Source organism: Papilio polytes, unplaced genomic scaffold (genome assembly GCF_000836215.1).
Source record: "Papilio polytes unplaced genomic scaffold, Ppol_1.0 DF824135.1, whole genome shotgun sequence".
In the NCBI taxonomy this organism is placed as follows: Eukaryota; Metazoa; Arthropoda; class Insecta; order Lepidoptera; family Papilionidae; genus Papilio; species Papilio polytes.
The window spans coordinates 900,200-909,675 of NW_013525069.1; the positions used below are offsets into that span (position 1 = coordinate 900,200).

A 9,476-nucleotide genomic window follows, 5' to 3' on the forward strand; every position below is an offset into this window, starting at 1 on the left:
TTTATTATGGTCTGTAACTGTAGAATCGTAGATTTTTTTGTTAATCTGTGCTTCATTTGATTCCTAGTTGATTCTATGATATGTCGGTATGTAGAATTACTGACATTTTAATTACAAATGAATGGGACATAGTATATCTTTTATATTAAGACTGGATTCGCAGTCTACGTACCTCAAACTTGTTATTATGACAATACAATAGAGTAAAGTTTGCACAATAAATCGTAAACCATCACTCGTTAAAGTCATACTAAAGCTTAGCACTAAATAATTAAGTATATAAATAAGAATGACATGCAGAGTTAATTAGTCCCGGCTCTCATGATGACGCGGCATATTAATCCTCTCTACCGCAGAATGAATTGTACCACAACTAGCGCCCTTTAGCGGCTCTGAATATCCGATGACATCGCTGCATTAATACGAACATTAAATATAACATAATAATGTATGTAAAAAATGTATAAAAAACATAAGATTATCATGCCTCTAATTATGTTAAAAAAACTACAATACGTTTCTATTTGCAATAAAAATGGTAATAATGGTATAGGACGTCCCGGAAAAATTTAAATTCTTACATCGATCATAGACAAACTATTATCTATGTATTTTCAGTATGCTTTTAATGTAAATCTGACGAGATTTCTATGCTTGAGTGAGTACCGTTACTAAATGGAGCGTTGTGTTGTACATTACAGCCCTTTGAGCCCTCAGTAATCATTCTGCGTTTACAACACGCACGTGTCGTGTTCGCTGAACCACAGCTGTGTAGGACATAATTATAGTTAAGCTGAGACACCCCTCCAGGCAAGCAAATGTAATGGATAAAACTGTTCAATGGCTCTACAGTTATTTTCTTACTATAGGGTATTACTAATTAGGTAAGATTGAGAGACGGTACGTTAAGTTTTGGTGTCAAGCTGTCAATTTATAACATGTCAATATTTAATAAATGCGGGATTCTAGCTATTTTATTTAATTTAACATTTAATAATTAATTAAAACTTTACATAGTCGATAGTTATAAGTTGGGAGGCTGCCTCATTAATCATGCTTTTAAGGAAAGCACAAGTTGGTAAACTTGTGCCACCAAGGCACCTATAAGCTTTCATAAGCCACAGTTCCCTAAACAAAGTATAAAGTTTGTAGCAATTATGGTAAGTTACAAGTATGTAAAGACTAAGCTGGTTAATGCAGCTCATTATGAGTCTTACTTTCCTCGAAGATTTTTTTTCAAATCCGATCTCACATATTTCAATAATTATGATGTTTCAGAAAGTATGAAAGTAAACCGTCCAGGTTTATATAGCATAACATACTAAAATGCATAAAAAACAGTTATAGAATGTGCTACATTTTACACAATGTCCGTACATATGATACAACACGACCGAGTGACCTTTTCGACAATTTTAGATCGAAAACCCATTCCCTCAAATACTGTAACATTAATATAATAACGACAAAGTTGGCAAGTTTTTGTAGTTAGAAAAAAATATATAAAGCAATATAAATAAAAATATTATAAAGGCAAATGATTATTTGCAATTATAGATGGCTTAAAATAAAACACGGAAAATGGAGAAAAACTGCATGAACAGTGTTAAGTACTAAAATGTATACGGGCGACGATATCTATAAAATATGTCTTACAATTTTGCAATAGAAAATTAATGACTAAGCTATTTTACTGTCCGAGTAAAATTGCAACAATGTCACTTTTCTCTTCTGAAAATTTATAGAAACTATTATTAATTGAAAATGATATATGAGTACTGCTTATACTTACTTACTTACTCTTTAGCTTGTTCTATAGACTTAATTTGTCGATCATACTAATGTTATAAATGCGAAAGTTTAGATGGATGGATGGATGTTTGTTAGAGTTTGTAGCCTAAAAGCCTGAACCGATTTCGATGAAATTTGGTATAGATGTAGAAGATAGTCTGGATGAACACATAGGCTACTCACTTTTTATTCAACGTGGACGGAGTCGCGGGCGAAAGCTAGTATTATATAAAGGTTGTCATTTTAAATACCATGAAATTGTTTTTTACTTTCCAAAAGGAGGAGGAACTCAATTCGTGAGTACATTTTTATATAGTATATGATAACGGAGTCATTGTTCGTTTGTGACAGATAACCTTAAAAATAACCCGAATACTATTTAAAATCCTGAAAAATGATTCAGCATTAGAAAGTACATATTGAAACCAAAGTGCGTAAAATGCAATAACAGTATGAAAGGAATAAAAGCATGTTATTTGTATAACAGTGTAGCGATAAGCTATTAATTAATTAGCTATCAAGCTGAGTGCAACCATATTGCCCGATAAACCTCGTGACCTTTGTGCCCGAGGTCTCAATAAATAAAAAGCAAAATCATTTTGCGTTTCACATTATTACACTTTAGATATTGGAAATAGATATTTTCATATAAACGACTTATCGCTGCTTTGCGGATAAAAAATCCATAAAGTAAACGACGAAGATCGCAATTTGTAACCCATATACTGAAGTTGTATTAAAATTATTTTGGCAACTTTTGTTAACAAGTTGGTATTGATTTATTTTTTTGGTTATGTAGCACAATAAATTCGTTTCTTCCAATATTTCATACGTTTTATACATTAATGTAATAGGTTCAATAAAAGGGATTACTAAAGTAATTTAAGTTTACAAAATTGGGAATTAGTCAAATTATGACTAAGAGTCATCGAGTCTGATGAAGAGATATTTGAACACTTTATGTAGGATTGGAATTAAATCTAGACTAAATCTAGGCCTATCGTAACTATAATTAAAAAAATCGTTTAATTATAACTAGTTATTTATTTTCCAACATTTCGTTTTGTTTAATTTAAGTAAGTAAATTCATAATTCATGTTTAAAAGACCGGGTCAGGCCACAGGTAAAACTAACATGTAAAATTGAGACGAAATGAAGTTTTTGTTCTTTCATTTTTTGTCTGCGCTCCGTGTGCTGTAGGACAAAGGAGTATTATTAAAAACCCAGTGGAGTGGAAACTGGAATGGCACCTAGACATGAGTTACAAGCGCTTACTACTGTGTCAGAACAACATTAAATTGTTCATTCATTTCGCATACCTGGTTTCAAAACTATAGCTACATAACAACTTTAGTAGTTTTTTTGCCACTAAACTTTTCACCTATAAGACTAGTGCACATGATATACTTTGTTTTTAGAGTAAACTAGCTGGTCTCGCAAAATAACCTAACTTCCTTAATGTTTGCAGTTTGTAGTTTATGGTCCCTTTCCCACAAGAAGGTGGTTGTCCAATGTATTTACCCCTGAGTTTAATGGCGTTAAAATATATAGCCTACATGGTAACGCAAGTGTAGGGCTGTTTATTAAAAAAGGAATTATTCAAAAATATGCTGTTATTGCTGACATCTTAAGCAACAAAGAAATGTGTGTAGTATAAAAAAGAGAGATGGAATTCTTGTATAGTGCAAACTTACCGACAGAAAGGTATATTAACAGCAGGGTACACATAGTTGGTATCGTCTTTGATAAAGCAGCGAGGTCTGCCGCTCGCACGGATCGATTTGCGTTGAGAACAGAATGTTAAGCGCTGTCACGTACTTGTCGCTCGTGGCATTTCAGACGAGCAGGTTGAAGGCCTCCGCTGAAAGTATATACAATCAATTTTAACGAGCTTTTGTAAAAGCTTTTTATAAAATTTTAGTACTACTAATTAGCTCACTTAGCTTTTTAGTGCTAATTAGCGTAGATAATACAATTAATATTGAATAGACGAATTCTTAAACCGAGTGCTTTATATAAAAAACCCACACGAATTTCATTCGAATTCAAACACATCGACTGAGATGCGTTACAAAATAGTAGTATTTAATTACTACTATAAATAGATAGCAAAGGTCATAAAACGTTTAAAAACAAGGATTTCACTTAGCATTCGATATACGTTTTTTATGACAAGTATCCATTTTCGCTTTGATCAAAATAACAGTATCGGGTGAAGCGTTAACTAGGTCGAGAGACAACTAATATTCAGCTGATATTGTCACTTCCATTCGTATTGTCGCGGGAGCGAGGTTTGCCGATTTAATATCTCTGAATTGACAATAAAATGCAAGTTTCTGTATGACTAATGCTATTTTATTAACTAACTTATGTTCAAGTTGGAGCATTAACTTACAATCGTATTATATACGTGCATTAGTTTAGTTCTAATGAAGGAAAATCCTACAATACCAGCTAATATACAATAAGCCAGTTCACGTTAGTAACAGAACAGAATTGTAGTTAGTACTGAGTTTTAAGTTATTAAAAAATACCCTACCGTTAGTCGCCCGACTATGTAATTTTTTTAATAAAACAAAAAAATGTGAAATGTTATTTATGTTCATGACTATGAACATAAATACCATTCATGTCTAAATCATGAATAAAAGAATAAGTACATGTTTTTTTTCAATTGATATTATTGAAAAATATTTGGTACAAAAAATACAAAACTTATTTCATTTATACACAATATAAGTTATCAATCTTAGCAACCTTTCACAATATAAAAGGCAAAGCGCAAAGTAACTTATTCCTGTACTTTGCTTTACTTAACAAACTCCCAACAAACTCGAAGTATTCAATGTTTACAAAGAATGGAAATTAAACTCCTTATTTATAAAATAAAAAGTTTTATTTCAGGGTTCAAATAACAGATGTTATCTTGCGAAATATTAAGTTTACTGAAAATCCAAATTTAGGTTTCCAATGTTTATAATTCTTAAATTAAATCTAACTTTAAGACAGAATGGAATAAACCTCATAAACTTAATAATAGGAGAAATAAATCTTTTTTATGTTTATTTTTATATAAATCATGTAAAACGTATTATGTAGTAAATAATTTAATAAAGATATATGGGAGAAATAATACATTAATGTCAATGGTATTTAAAATCGGTAAATACTGGATGGAGACCTGCGGTATAAGTCTTGTTTCTTACAGCAGTGATCGACTCTAAAGTCAATTGGTAGAAACATATGGGAGAAGAAAATATGTAGTGCCGACCCGACCTCACATTCTTAGTGCTTCGCTAATAATAGATTATAGTAGTTACAACACAAACTAACCCAGGTATTTGAACCGCAATATTTAATGTAACTGCTGTTAGCTAATTGAACGGCAGTGTTAATTCCAACACGTAGGTATCGGATGTAGGCGGCTTGACCTATGTATGTGCTAGGTTTTTGGGTCAAGGCTGACCTGAGCTTTGTCTTTGTCAGTAATTTCATAGAATTGTTAACATTTTTCCATAGTTTTGACAGTAAAACACAACAGAAATGATTTGTTCGTACCCGAAAGCCCGAAATATTGCTAGTTTTATTTCATGAAAATAAAATTAAATTTACTGTAGTGCCTACTTAGTTTAAGAGTTTTATGTAATTACGTGAAAAGACAAGTTGAATGCTAAGTTGTCTTAGCTAAAGAATAACTCAATACTATTTTTATTCTTAACACCAATATTACAAACTTATAAATTGAAAGCGACAGCTTTGGTATAGAATTTCACTGAGTGTAGCGTTAACAGCAAAGTTTTCATGTTATTTCAAAACAATGGTATTTTACTGCATAGTTATGTCCAAACAAATCGTTATTCCATCACGACACAATTTTGCTTATACCGAGAATACTTTTAATTAAAACTGTTAAGCCATTTCGTTCAAATTTAACCTATCGAAATACCGCAATAGCACTCGAAAATCTACGAAAAAAATTTATTTCGTTACATGTAATGTCTGTACATTAAAACAATCGAGGATCGTATATGGGTATCGATTGAAAATTATTTTCACTACAAAAATGGCTTGATGCTTTATTATAACATACTCCATGTTGTTCCGTCTAAAAGATAACGACTCACCGAACGTGCGGCATCTCCCTTACTACGTATGCTCGTTTTACTTGTATTACTCATATGTTCTACGACATACCACTTGCCAATTTTTTTTGTACCTTTGTAATAAGTTTATTATACTTATTCACCGCCATTAAGAATTAAACATTTTATTACATCAAATGAAAGTTTCAGAACGCTTTAAAACGTATAACAGTTTTAAACGAGGTTAACTATTTGAAAGCTAATTTTAAACGTACAGCAATGTTGCGGTTATGTTTACAAGTAGAGCTCAAACACAACTTTGTACATACCAATGTCTGCGGTCCACCTAATATTTCCTATGTATTTCTATTGCCACATACGTCTGCCACAACTGTCATTTTGAATACTTGTTTTTACACTGTTTTGAAAAGATCCAAATGTTGCAATTTATTGGTAGTTGTCAAATTTAATATTTAGTTTTTTTGTACAGATTCTTTGTACGTAAGCTGTATAAATTAATTTTTAAAGTACCCACATAAGTGGGTTGATAACAACAATACATAAATAAGTTTATTTACCTACCAACGTTACAAAAAGTGACGTAACATTGAAATACGAAATGGTATACGATACAAAGTATGGAACTATCCCGATCAATCTAATATCAAGAAGTGGTTGTATGACATGGCGGTATAAATCCCTAGGGAACTGACGAATATTCTATGTGACATGGAGACATCAAGTCCAATTATTATTTACTAGCTCTCGCCCGGGACTCCATCCGAGTGGAAAAAAAAACAAGGTGTGTTCTTCCAGACTATCCTTTATATCTATGCCTTTTTAACCAGATCCGTTCGGTAGTTTAGGCTACAAACTCAAACAAACATCTATCCATCTAAACTTTCGTATTTATAATATTAGTAAGATAACCAGCTTATTTTCTTTGAAGTACATCATTCATTTTAGTATGGACCAATTTCCTTGGGAACGTATTCACAACATCAAAGCGGAATTATTCTGTTAATTCGAACAGCTGAAATTATTTAGTATCAGCAGCATAGTTTCAGCATAACATAGATAATTTGTATAATTGTAGCATTGAAGACATGCTTGGAATGGACAGAGGTCTGATTGATATCTCTGATATATTTGTTTGTCTAAATAAGATAGATTAGTTTGATAAATGACGCATATGAAGTATCAAATTCAATTTGTATGAAGGCAAATGTCATACTTAATAGACAGGTATCGTAGTGACGAAACAAACACACATAACGAACAATTTTGAACTATCGATATTCGGTTTAAATAATTATCAAATTCAACTAAAACTATTGTTTTCTTATTTATTAATTTAGAAGACAATTCCAGTATTCATTATAGTGTAGAGAATTTAGCGATGACAGAAATAATAGCGAAATCTAATTTGATTACGTGCGGCTGTAGTAGTAAAAAACATTTATTTCCTCTCATAATTTGTTATGGTCATTATTAATTTGAGAAATCAGTATTTTTTTACTATAAATCAAGTCCAACTTCTACAAGAATAAAAATCGAAAATCGATAAGATTCATGACTGATTACACACAACTCATCCCTACTAAATTTGAAATGAATTGTCAAACTAATCTAAATTATTTAGACACACTATAGTATATAAATTAAGATATAAAGTTGGCTGTCAAAAATGTTGAATAAAAAAAATACCATGAAAAATGTTTTAATTCATAATTATGAAGTTGACGAAGATCGTTAAGAAAGATTAGAATGTTAATGAGTTTTCTTTTTACTTTTATAAAATTTTCTTTTGAGTTTTCGTGTTTTATGTGAATATCTGGGCCTTTTAGTATTCAAAAAGGCTCCTTAATTATTCATTCAGGGCGCTTTTAGATAGTAACTAAACTCGTTAATGAATGGTGGTGAGTTTTATAAAAATCATGTTCTATCAATTGCTATATTTTAAAGATTTATTGTTCATTAACATCAAATTAATGTAATTCTTTCTGTTTTACCTACATTCAATGTTGTACTGATAACTATATTTTCATTACTGCTTGCATTAAGAAAATATCACCCATACCTTTAGAAGCAGAGTACTAATAAATAATACGTAAAGGAATATTAACATAAGAATTCTTGACTGAAAACGTAGCACAATAATATAGCAATAATAAACGGAGGAGTATAGCAACGAGTGGATGTCAGAATAGCGAAATGAGGTAAACTACAAATGGTACATTATTCAAATGTGCATGTACAACCCTTGTAATTTTATTCAGTCTACCGCCCAAGCTGTCTACCGCCCGAGCTTTCTACCGTCCACGCTGTCTACCATCAACACCGTCTACCGTCTAATATGCAAAATAACTACGTGTAAACTTTTACACAACAAATATAAAATTAAATAAATAACAGAGGCTAGATCTAATCAGACGTTCTCGGAGCTTAGTTTAAGTTACTTTGAACGTTAATAAAGATGAATAGACCATTCAGCTTTCATTTGAGAGTTTAGAAAATAATGAAAAACAGAACTTATTAAAAAAGCTCTGTTTCATAATCTCAAAGAGCTTTAAGTTGTAGCTTATATGAATTAAATTTTTGAATGTAATTTATGAACATATAACCTTTTAAATTAAAACAGTTTTAACCTTTAAAGTTAGTTGCCTAAGATAAAGCGCTCGCCTAAGGTATTAATAAAAATAACAATAAATCAGGCATATAGCCGGAGCAGGTGAACCGTTACTTGCAAAATGCACTTCAACGGCGGCAAAGGAGATGGGGGGACAGGGCGCCTTATTGATCCTTTGCCGTCGCGCCACGCCGTGACCGAACATGACCTCCTCTAGTACCCTTGTACTCTACCTGCCCTCTAATAACTCATCTTGTCTCATTCCAATAAAATACTAATTCTTGAAATTTGTGAATGAATATTCGTTGAGAATGAATTCGACGTGTGTGACCAAAGTTTTAAAAACATGACAAAATAATGTTGTAGCTCTAACATAAAGTAACAAATAAGTATAACTTTTGTTCAATTTACTATTTGCTATTATTGGAGACAATAATCTTTTTATACTTTAATGTCCACTTCAATTAGGCAATTTAGGCAGGCAAATAAAAGTTGTAGTACTTTAGTAAAATGTAATAGTTATTACATAAATAAAAAAATACCGAGTTTACCCCTAACACCAGAACTCGATCTATTCGAAAATGTGTACTGTAGTAATGGTACATTGGACTGAGCATCATATTCAATAGTTCACTCGTCGTAGACAGTAGGCGTGAGTCGTTACGTTATTTTCGAGAAACGTAACGAAACTAGTGATTTGTTCGGCGTCACATGTTTTAAAACTAGTGATTTTTGTAACTAGTTATTTCCATTGCAAAAATAATAGCCTATTAAAATAAATCCTCTGTAATAGATGTAAAATAATTTCAATTTGACATTTGTATTGCCTTTTTGAATAATTAAACTTTCTGTCTGATGCCTTGCTTATTTTCATTTTTGATTATGTTCATACGATTACTAACTATAAGACTATCTTACTAAAAAACGCGTTTTAGTCGCATGAAAATGATCGCAATTTTATTTATTTTTTATTA

General features: G+C 31.4%; 1 protein-coding gene across 3 annotated transcripts in view; it reads right to left on the minus strand.

Annotated features, from left to right (window-relative positions):
- Window positions 1-2,640: 2,640 nt before the first annotated feature.
- The window catches only part of LOC106112029 (solute carrier family 22 member 4-like), a 38,368-nt gene continuing 31,532 nt past the window's right edge, over window positions 2,641-9,476 (minus strand). For 2 of the 3 annotated variants that reach the window (XR_001226206.1, XR_001226207.1), the window contains exons 10-11: window positions 3,486-3,652; window positions 2,641-2,985 (exon numbers count right to left, since the gene is read on the minus strand). The gene's annotated coding sequence lies outside the window, so the exon portion shown is untranslated. Of the gene's footprint in view, window positions 2,986-3,420; window positions 3,653-9,476 lie in introns of those variants that run through there. The other variant, XM_013294258.1, reaches the window with a different exon arrangement.